Source organism: Coenobita brevimanus, chromosome 93, assembly GCF_032717465.1.
Source record: "Coenobita brevimanus isolate Jiangsu-jjx chromosome 93, ASM3271746v2, whole genome shotgun sequence".
In the NCBI taxonomy this organism is placed as follows: Eukaryota; Metazoa; Arthropoda; class Malacostraca; order Decapoda; family Coenobitidae; genus Coenobita; species Coenobita brevimanus.
The window spans coordinates 39,219,448-39,231,256 of NC_137046.1; the positions used below are offsets into that span (position 1 = coordinate 39,219,448).

An 11,809-nucleotide genomic window follows, 5' to 3' on the forward strand; every position below is an offset into this window, starting at 1 on the left:
ACGAGGCCATTATAGCACTGAAATTGTTAATGAAGTCTGTATGCATCATTCCAGTGTGTAAAACATCAAAGCTGAATAAAGTTGTCTGACGGTGCCAAGTGACGTAGAAGCGTCCTCGTGGTGAAGGGATTACTAGACAGACCTTTTTTTTTTTTTTTTTTTTTCACTGGTGGTCAGTGGGTGGTAATTTGCATCTTTATGCATTTTTTATTCGCCATTTACTTATTTACCCCACCATTTTTTATGCTTTTAGGTGACGTACAAAGCGAGTGGTGCCTTTCTCCTGATTAAAAGTTAGCCTAGTATTTCGTAGCCTCTCCTAATTTTTGTCTCCTGGCTAAAATTCTTAAGCTGAGAGAGCCTTGGCAGGTTTCTCTTATATATAATACATCCGGGAGGAAAGCGACGAGACGGACATGCCTGAAGTGTGAAGTCGACACACAGTGAAACAGGCGAACTATTGTCTCTATCTATACACGCATGTGATTTCAGAGTGACATGCTTGAGAAACTCACTAGTCAGAAGGCCGTGTAAACCAGTCATTTGGATGTTATGTTCCAGCCGATTGAACTAGTGGTATACGGCAATGCACATTTTTTGTATCCCGAATTCCTTTTATTTTTTCGTCCGGATATAGACAATATGGCTGGATTCTGAAACACACAAGGCATATAATTTAACCTCATTTATTCCAAAGCGCACTAGTAGTTGACGTATTTACAAACATCCTTGACCTTAAGTTATGTAAGAAATTATTTGCGTACCCCTTTATGTTCACTGACGCGGCTACCGTACACCTTATTGATTACATGATCTTGGCGGCCACTGCTATCAGTAATGAATATGGGTGAAGCTAAAATTATAAACAAACTCTTCACAGCCAAACCAAATAGTGAAGTTAAATTACAAAAAAAGGGGGAGAGGGGCGATTTCTGACCAACTAATATAGAGACTTCTTGAAATAAGTTTTAAGATAATTTACAAACTGATAATTCTGAGCAACACATAGGGCCATGATCAAGATGGCATGAAATACTTTGTAGTCCCTTTTCCTTGGCAAATGTTTTGCAAGTTGCACATTTGAACCTTTATGTATGCCATTTATATGGGTTTTTTTATTGATATTGCTTGGATCAATAACGTACAGTAGGATATGGAGGTATTATGTGCGTTATAAATCGCTAACAGATGTTTCGAAATCTCCAAAGGCCTTAGAATATCAACCATTTCACAGTGACTCGCCTTCCTTGCATTTGTCTCCCTTACATTCATAATCCTCGTGACGCATTTTCTCAGCCCCCATACAATTAGACTCCCCTGGAGAAAAAAAAAAAAAAAAAAAAGTCTGTGGCGACGATTTACACGCCCCGCCCTCGTAAAACACAGGCGCGCTTTAAGGGACGGGAGACTAAAATACGGCAGCTAACGTCCTCACCACTGTTGATCCTCGCAATTACTGGATGAACATAAAGAGAATAATGACCCATAAATATGCTAGCCTGACATTATTATCCCAGCCAGATGGAAAAACTACCCCTCCCACCCCCACCCCCACAGTAGAGGGTAGAGAGTGTTTGGGAGGAATCATGGCCGCGATCCATTGAAGCGCCCTCGCTGTGGCCTAACAGAATGTAAACAGTGTCGGCGGCTCACAAAGCGTGTCTGTGGTGGCCGGGCCGCCGTGTTTATCCGATGCTAGTTTAAAGAGAGCCACCCCACCGAATCACTCACCGCCCCAGTCCCTACTCTTCACAAAAATAAAGTATCAAAGGGAAATCATTAAAGCCTGAGATATAAAGATATACACGAACTCTAAAGGAAAATCTAAACCTCTCTGTAAGCTTATGCAAACCCTGGCTTGTTTTTCAGCTATAATCAATTTATTGACCCACTCTACACGCGTCTTTATCCCTTCCATCATTCCTTCTTAGAAGACTGAGACCCGAGATATGAATTTATGAGTTACCCTTCCAGTGCTCATAAAAAGGAGTAGGTTAATCTTCAAATAATAACAATATAAAAAAACCTCATTAATGGAGAAAATCTGTATCATGTTTTGTCGGGTCGATGAAAATTCGGCCGTGCCCATGTAGTCAGTTAAGTACATTGTGTAAGTAGAGGACGAGTGTGTGTGTGTGTGTGTGTGTGTGTGTGTGAGTACCTTGATTTCTAAGGTGTTTGTGTGTGAACGCTTTGCTTTCTACGAACCATAGAAAGCAAAGTGTTCAGCGAGAGAGAGAGAGAGGGAGGGAGGGAGGGAGAGAGAGATTTGGAGAACGACATCAGAAGGAATTACGAAGGAAGAGGATAATTGCACAAAAGAGATTGATAAGACTCTCTCTCTCTCTCTCTCTCTCTCTCTCTCTCTCTCTCTCCCACACAACCATTTTTCCTGTCATACCCAACCTCTCTCACCACTCGAACCCTCCCGTCTTTTTTTTTTGTCTCCTGTACAGTGTCATCCCCCGCATCAGAGTAAAAAGAACTTCCCTACAGATCTTTTTTCTGTTTTCCCTTTACATCCCCTCCCTACCTTCAAAATACACAATTCCTCTTCGCTTTTACTCATATTTCCATTGTCTCAAGATTTCTCTCTCTCTCTCTCTCTCTCTCTCTCTCTCTCTCTCTCTCTCTCTCTCTCTCTCTCTCTCTCTCTCTTTCTCTGTCTGTCTATCTTCAGTATATCTCACTTTCTCCTTCCCTTTTCTCTTTTCTTATCCTCTTTCCACGCTTTATCCTGTCCTCTCCACTGTCCTCTTCTTCTCACTCTCCTCCCCTCACAGTCTCTCATCTCTCCTTAGTCCTTTGTTAGTTTCCGCGTTCCCTTCCTTCTCACTCTTTTATCCCTCCCACTTCTTGTCCTTTCCCCTTCCTCGTCCTTCTTAAATCCCTCCCTCTTCCATCATTCTTCCTCCCCTCACAAACAATCATCTCTCACAACCTTTTCCCCTCTCTCACCCTCCCCTCAAGCCTAACTCTCCCTCTCCCCTCCCCCCCATATACCTCCCCTTACCCTCATTTTTCACACGTTTCCAACCGCTCCTCCCTCGACTTTCCTACCCAACCATTCTTTCTCCCCTCAACCCTCAACTCACTTAGCCTTTATCCCTCACGCCACAGCCCTCATCCTAGATTCCCCTCCCTGCAGCTTGCCACCTCCCTGCCCCCATCACCCTAATTCGCCATTCGTAGTCATATTATTAAAGTCATAGTCCAATTATCCTTAGTCTTTTACCACTGCTGCTCACCCCACCGAACCCCTGATCCTGCACCATCCCTCACCCCACACCAGTCCTTATCCCGCATCGTCCCTCTCCCTACACCATCCCCCTATCTCACACCACCCTTCACCCCACACTACACCACCCTTCACAGCACCCTTCACCCCACACTACACCACCCTTCACACCACATCACCCGCCACACCACCCTATCCCTCACCCCACACTCTCCCTCACCCCACACAACCTTTCACCCCACACCACACCACGCCACCTCTCACCTCACACCATACCACACGACCCCTCACCCAAAACCAACCCACACAACCCCTCACCTCACACCATCTCTCACTGTACATCACCCCTCGCCTCTCCCCACTCCATCCCTCACCCCACACCATCTATCATCCCATACCATCCCTCACCCACACCACACACCATCCCACATCATCCCTTAACCTACATCAATTATCACCCCACACCACCCTTCACCACACACCACCACCACCCTCATTCCACACCAGCCCTCTCCCCACACCACGCCTCACCCCTTATTTTCCCTCCCTCTTTTTGACCCACTAACCCAATAGCCATCCCGACACAGCTGGTGGGCGTCCAGGCTAAACGACACACATCACCACCATCGCCACAGACTACACAGCCAACGCAGTCATCACCACTACCTCCATTGTTCCAGATCTTTTTACGCAGCGGTCATGAACAGTTTTGACCATTAACTTTTAAATATTTTCGTTATATTTTTTACCACCATTATCAACAAATGAGGCCACTATAATATTTGCGGTGTTCTTTTTTTCAGCAGCCATCATTTTACAGTTATGGTCACAAACTGACTGTTTGTGAATCCTCTTCCTTTATCCGGCACGGTAATATTTCGTTTCTGACCACCACCAGAATCGATAACAGTTACTATTGTTTGCGAAATTCCGTATTTTCTTGTACCGTCAACATTCTCAACAGTCACCATCACTAACTTCAGTGCCTTATATATATATATATATATATATATATATATATATATATATATATATATATATATATATATATATATTCCTCTCCTGTCATCATCATCAGTTCCTGCCACCTATTTTTCGGATCCTGATAACTACCTTCACGCCCACCACTGTTTACGGAAGTACGAATTCTTTTCACTCTTACGGTTGGTGAAAGTTAGTCAGATTGAAGAAACTCAGTAAAATCCAAATATTAGTCGTTGTACTGTACATTATGTTTTTATTATTTTTTTTTTTAATCATTCTTACAGCTTTACATCCATTCATTGTCTTTTGCGGCTCACATTCATGAACATTTAATATTACAGGCCCAAAATGATATCGCATAAGAAGCATCATACAGTACTTTAATTTTGTATGGTTGTGAAGGAGTAAGAGATTGTTCAGCGGTGTATAGGCTATGTGAGTCGAGTGGTTGACGTGAGGCGTGGGAGACAAAGAGTGAGGCTGAGGGGTTAAGTGCGAGAGTGTGTAAGGGAGGGTGATGTGTCATGGAAAAATAGTCATTAATGAGTGAGGACAGAAACGCCTGATATCCTTTCGTGCTGACCACCCTCCACAGTATGCGGCATCAGATAATAAAAGACAGATATTGAGGAGAGATGTTTTGCGAGCACTGTTCTGTCCTAAATAAAAGGGGGACTACTTCTAGGTATTACAAACCTATATGATGATTCTTTTTTATATTAAGTAATTTCTCTGACAAATACCATGGGGCAAAAATATTTAACAAATCTAAGTCAGCAGCGAAACTAGAGTCAGTGAATAAAAATGAATGACTGTGTGTGACGCGTAGGCAATATTTTCCGGTACAGTATTTTGTGAATAACATAGTTCGTTTGGCGACATGAAAAAGTCGCCTTTATAAAGTCACACACACACACACACACACACACACACACACACACACACACACACACACACACACACACACACACACACACACACACACACACACACACACACATATATATATATATATATATATATATATATATATATATATATATATATATATATATATATATATATATTCTCTCTCTCTCTCTCTCTCTCACACACACACACATATATATATATATATATATATATATATATATATATATATATATTCTTTCTCTATCTCTCTCTCACACACACACACACTCACACTAACCCCAGTAATCTGCTCCCACAGATTATAATCTAGATCAGCATATTGTTTCTCTCTCTCGGAGTATTTTTAGTCTGAATTCCCTTTGTCCCGATTGTTATGCAAGTAAGCTGAGAACTCGGTGTTTGAATTGTGCGTATTTGGGATAACTGTGTGTGTGTGTGTGTGTGTGTGTGTGTGTGTGTGTCCTCTATTGGTTTGGGGATTTTAGTGATCTATAAAGTTATTGTTCGTTCACTTTAACTTGATTCTGATTTTAGTGCTTTTGCAGCCTATTTTCCGTACTTCAGTGTCAAAATAGAGTAGAACTCGAACTGTTCTGTCTCGACCTACTGTTGCGGTTGAAGGTCCATGGCTAAAGGTTACTAAGGCATGAACAGGACACCTGAGTAGTGTTCACAGGTCATGGTAGGGTACATTCTGTAGTAATTTAGTGGAAATTGGTCGAAGTTCACCCTTCAGATTCGTCGGCAGATCGGACTGAATCTCCAGTAGACTCGACCAACTTATCTCATTCACTAATATTACTGATATGACACTTTCTGCCATGCCCTTCCACTGAGCGTAAAGGATTTGGATTTTTTTTTTTTTTTTTTTTTTTTTAATCAGTGGCCCAATGTCAGGACACATAACCTGGGCTCTTCAGATTCCTTTTGCTGTCTTCGCGAGGCTCAGAAGCCGGAATAATAATAAAAATAATCTCCACTTATGTAGTAGGTGAAGACTAATAATACAACGGTTTGGCATCGTTTTCACAGCACTTTCCTGGTATCATTAGGCGGTAATAATCTTTTGCTATAGTTAAGCATTCATGATAAAATGATGGCAATTCAGCGCCTACATAAAGTGATCAGAGTCTGGTTTTATTGATTCCTTTCCTTGTGTTTGGATCCTACAGCTATATATTTACGAGTGACTGGGTTAGAGAGAGAGAGAGAGAGAGAGAGAGAGAGGATCGAGTGTGTATGTGTGTGTAATATGGAATGACACACGATAGAGCAAGGAGGCAGTGGTCATGTGTGCTGAAGGCAGCAAAAAATGGCGGATTTGCGTGGATGAAAAGGCATGGAAAAGAAAGGGGCGGGAAGGAGGGCTGGCAGGGGGGAAAGAAAAGGCTGGTAGGATGGACTGGCAGGGCGGATATAGGCAAAGGTGGAGCTGGCAGGATAAAAAAGGGGTAGGCATTGGTTGTAGGGTCAGGGGAGCAGAAGGGGCAGCAGTGAGTGTGTACCGGGCATGAAAGGCTACTGTAGGCTTGCTGGACAGAGAGGGTTGGTGGAAAGGGAGACTGAGTAGCGGGGAATACAGTGGAGGGAGAGTAATATGGAGGAAGAGGTGGGAAAGGGGAGTAAAGGGGATGTGATCTGGAAATAAATGAGATAAAGATTGAGTCGTTAAGGAAGGCTTATAGAAAAGATGATGAAGAAGAAGAAGAAGACGATGATGATGACGAAGGTGAGGAACAAGAACAAGAGGAAAAAGGAGAAGGAGAAGCAAAAGAAGGTGATGGAAAGGAGGAGGCCGGAACTGAGGGAGGAGGGAAGAGAGAGGAGGGGAGTGATGGAGTAAGAGGAGGGTGGGAAAGATGGAGAGGGAGAGGGAGGGAAAAAATGGGGTGTGTGACCAGAATGTGGGTGTTGTGCAATGGTCAGTAGGGTTACCCTCTTGTGGCCAGGCTGAGAGAGAGAGAGAGAGAGAGAGTAGCAGGGCAGTAAGAGAAAAGGTAGGAATGAGGAAATGAAAAGCAGACAAAGTGAGAACACAGGGAAAGAAAGGATTAATGGTGCACTACAGAAAGCTTCCCTGTACCCCAAGGATCCGACTACAATGGAATACTACACCAGTAATGCCACAGAAAATTGGGAAGTGACCTTTCCTTCCCACCAACAGGATTCTAAATTGTCTCCGCCAACGATGCTGGAGGAAGTTATGTATTCACCTATGTATGTCTTTGTCTGTCTGTCTGTCCAGACGGTACCTCCAAAAGTTCTCAATGAATTTCAATGAAATTTTGTGGAAGGGTGGGCCATGGGCCAAGAGAGAATTGATTAAATTTGGGGGCAGATTCGGATCCGGATCTGGGTCCTATCTCAACGGATCCGGAACCGAATCCTTTTTAGGGGCAATGGCATTGGCGGAGGTATGCTCTCTCTGAGTGCTTTCTAGTTTAGTTGTATTACCAGCTTAAGCAATTTACGGATAATGTATTTCTTCCTTACATTCTTATTGCATTAACATAAATTTCTTTTGGTGTGGGGGACATCTGAGCTTACAATTGGTCGATGTCTTTCATCTACAGCCTTTACACTTAATAGCCTATCGTTTCACAATGCATACTGTGTCATCATCATCATTCCATTAAGAATTTATTATGTACAGTATTGTCACTGAAAACTGAAATCGTTACTTGTATCTATCCTTTCATTTTTAGTGGTAGGTGGTGATGACCATCATCCACTCACCTGATGCAGTAACGTCTACTTCCTCCTTAGGTAACTACACAGAATGGCAATCCTAATGGCTTCCTGTAATCCAGGAAACCATTTACAACGCTAAATGGTAACAGTACAACCAGCTAACGGGGTGACGTGAAGACTGTTATGGTGCTTCTGTTAACTGAGTGGAAGGGCACAAATGTGGCGTCCATCCAGGAGCCAAACCTCCACACTCTTCCCCTCAGCGAGGCGCTGCCCACCGCAAGGGAGCATTAATTCATTGCACAGGATGGCCTTGCAGGGCCGGCAGCTTGCCTGTGGTTAATGGGTCTGCATAGCCAGACAGACCAGGACTGATCCACTACTGTTCCTTCATTCCGATGATGTAATTCTTCTTGTATTCTTGCCATCTTAAGACAGTGTTACTCAGGTTTTGGACAGTCATGGGCTAGTGAGGCTAGATAAAGCTTTCATTAAATTCTTCAGTAAGAGACGCCCTTCCTGTGGCATGCAGTCCCATAAATGAAGAAGGAATAAACTAAATCAGACGTTACAGGATGCGAGGAATTTCATGCAAGTATTCCAAGGTAACCGTTTGTTTGTGATGCTGCCTTTTTCTTTGCTTTCATTGTCTTATTCAAACATGTACTAACTGACCTACTGCAGTTATCCTTTCTTAGTTCTTATAACTGCTGGGCCTCCCCGGCGGGGAATCGAACCCCGGTCTCCCGCGTGACAGGCGGGGATGCTAACCACTATACTACCGAGGGCTGACACTGTTGCAAGTACATTATCACACATTGATTACTTGTTCTTATACTTCTTAGATTTGAGGTGATGATAGTACATCTATATCTATATCTATATCTAGATAAATAGATAGTTAGATTGATGGATGTAGACAGATGGATTACTATTTTCTCCATCCAATACCTCCCTCCTCTCTCTTACCTCTTCTTCCCTCTCCCTCTTTTCCTATGCCTCCCCCCTCCTTCCCTCCCTCCCTGTGCCTCTCTCTCCTCTCCCTTCCATTTCCTACCCTCTCCCCCTGCTCCTTTCCCTCCCCGTGCTCCACTGTGGTCACCTCCTCTGATAATGGTGTAAAGTTTCCTCTGACCGTTTCTGTCACCATTATTTTTTTCCCTTCTCTTCCCCTCCCCCCTTACCTCCGTCCTTCCCTCGCTCCCTCTACCTCTCTATACCCTCCTTTCATCTCTCCTTCACTGTCTGTTCGCGTCTTCCATCTCTCCCTTTACACTCACCCGCCTCCCCCCCCCCTTCTCTCTCTCTCTCTCTCTCTCTCTCTCTTTATATATATATATATATATATATATATTTTTTTTCATAAAACCTACTTCCACCCCTATCTCCGATCTTTTCAGTCTTCCTCTAGTTATACTTTCCTTCTACACACGTTTTCACCCGCTCTCCTTTATACAAAATTCACTCCATTTAATTTCTCCTACTGCATCCTACCGCTGTATATTCCTCCATTTTCTGAAATCCTGTGCAACTCTCCCTCGACCAGTATCTTTATTCTATCTTCCATACGTTTCTTCTCTCAGAAACTTTTCACCACCTCTCTGTCTGTTCCCCGTCCCTCTTTTCACCCTCCCTTAATATACATATTTCATCTGTACACAATATCTCTGTCTTCTTCCTTTTTTCAATAGCTGTTCTCCCTAAATTCTCCCTCAAACTATTTCCTCAAGCTATGAAGGTTTCGTCCATCCCTACATCTTTTTCTCCTCCCTTTGTTCTTGTTTCCCTCTGTTCTCCCTCGCTTCATCTACGTCTTTCCTCTATACACACACTATATTTTCTTCACCTTACACACTCAGTCATTATCTCTTCCCTATCTCCTCTTATGCAACCTAGTGTCACAGTTTTTCTCCCTCACTTCGTGTTATTAGTTTCTCCGCTCTCTCATAAGGCAGACTACACGCTATAATAACACCCTGACTGTTGCCAATAAAATGTACTACATGAAATTCCTGTCTCAAGTGGGTAAGATGTACAGTAACACCTTCAGCCGCCGTGCCACGAAAACAAATATTGCTGGGCTTTACGGAACAGACTGGCTTTTCTATGCCCAGAATCGGATATACAGGAAGATACAGGAAAATAAATTACTTTCATTCTTACAACACACTCGTTCTTTAGACCTTCACGCCATTTATTTCCGAATCATCCCTCTTTCACTTTCAGTCACTCAACATTGATTCTTTTTCCCCCTCGTTTCCCTCCCCCCTACCCTCTTTTTCTGCCTTCCTTACCTTAATGTTTTCTCTACGTTTCTCTGTTTTTTCTCGATCCTTCCTTCTGCTCTAACTCCATTTCTCTACCTCCTCTGTTTCCCCTTCATTTCTCCTCTCTCCCAACCTCTCTCTCCTCTTTACCCCTCTCCTCTCATTCTTCCCTCCACTTTCTCCACCAGCAAGCTCCCTTTCTCCTCTCCTTTTCCCTCTCCTCCCACCCCTCCCTCATTATTTTTTCTCTATCATTTCTTACCAGAGTTCACTTGACAGACTTGAGGCGACATCACTGAGCCTGGCGTTATTTATAAAGATGTGACATTGGAGAATGTTCAGTGCACCGAAGCAGAAGCATCCAAAAGGCTAACCAATTTAGAAGCCAACAAATTCTCTCTAGTCCTAACGAGTTTTCAAGGGTTCTGCAAGAAGTATGCTAACAGCCTGCCCCTCACCTGGCTTTTATCTTTAATAAATCGCTATTCATCAAGTCTCCGATCGATAGACCTTACATAGGTGATAGAAAGGTACTGTAAGGTATAACTGCGGATAAGGCTAGATCATTAAGATCGGATAAGTTACTCTTTGGCTTCAGATTACATCATCTGTCTTTGACCAGCCTGAACGAATTCTTCCACTGTATTCTCTCAGAGCAAGACTGATGATGGGCAGGTGGCATTCCTTACATGGACTTCAAGAATGTGTTCAGTAAAGGGCCTCATCAAAGGTTAAAGGCATAAATTCGTGCATTGGGAATTCTGAGAGAACTGACTGGATATATTTCAACGAAGAAACTTCAGTATGTGCATCAGGACAAGTGGGCTGTCCCATCTTTCGGTTTGAGGTCCCATATTATATATCATTTCATCAGTGATATAGATGTGTCACTGTCAGCCCAACCGCCAAAGTTGCAGATGACACAAATCTAATAGGCAAGGCTTCGTCACATAAGAAGATTGAAGAACTACGCAAGAACTTAAAGTCTGACATTGATACTGAATGGCGGCAAATGCCATCAGCCTAACAAATACAAGGTGGTGCACTTCGTTCATGCAAATCCAAGGTCCAGGTTCTCTTTGTTACGAAGTGCTACCAGGAGTACGCTGCAACCTGGAGTACTGACTTGGAGAAAAACTTCGGTGTACTTAGCAACACCCGAAGTTCGCTAAAGAGTGCAATGAAACGAAAAAATCATGGAGGTTTCTAGGTTATGTAAAGTGGCAGAACACGTACGGAAACGAGGAAACAGTCTCATATCTGAACAACTCTCTAACATGGCTACATCCAGAATTCAGTACGCTGTGCAGTTCAGGTCACCGATGTTCAAGAGGGAAATCACGAGGCCTGAGAGAGTCCAGGTGCATGTTACTAAGCTGTTCCAGTCCATCAGGCACCTGGGACACGAGAGAGGGCTGTGGGCACTTGGCCTCTTTTTATTATGTATAGACATTTGTAGACAGCTGACTGAGGTTTTAAAAACCGTTTACAAAATTAAAAACATTGTTTACCAGCACTTATTTTATTTCGGTACAACTCAGCAAGGAATCACGGAAAGCAGTTTGATGTGAAGCATTTCCACCATAATACATTAGGGAACTCCTTCACATACATTATCTGCATTTCTCGAAATCGTCTGCCAACAGAGGCAACTGAGTATTCCTTGACGAGACAGTTCAATATAGAGTGAGACAGTGCTTTGTTACGGATTACTTAG

At 43.2% G+C, this 11,809-nt stretch overlaps 1 non-coding gene across 1 annotated transcript; it reads right to left on the reverse strand.

Annotated features, from left to right (window-relative positions):
* Positions 1-8,541: 8,541 nt before the first annotated feature.
* On the reverse strand, positions 8,542-8,613 carry TRNAD-GUC (transfer RNA aspartic acid (anticodon GUC)). Its single transcript has one exon. It is a non-coding gene; the product is annotated as a tRNA-Asp (tRNA).
* Positions 8,614-11,809: the final 3,196 nt, after the last annotated feature.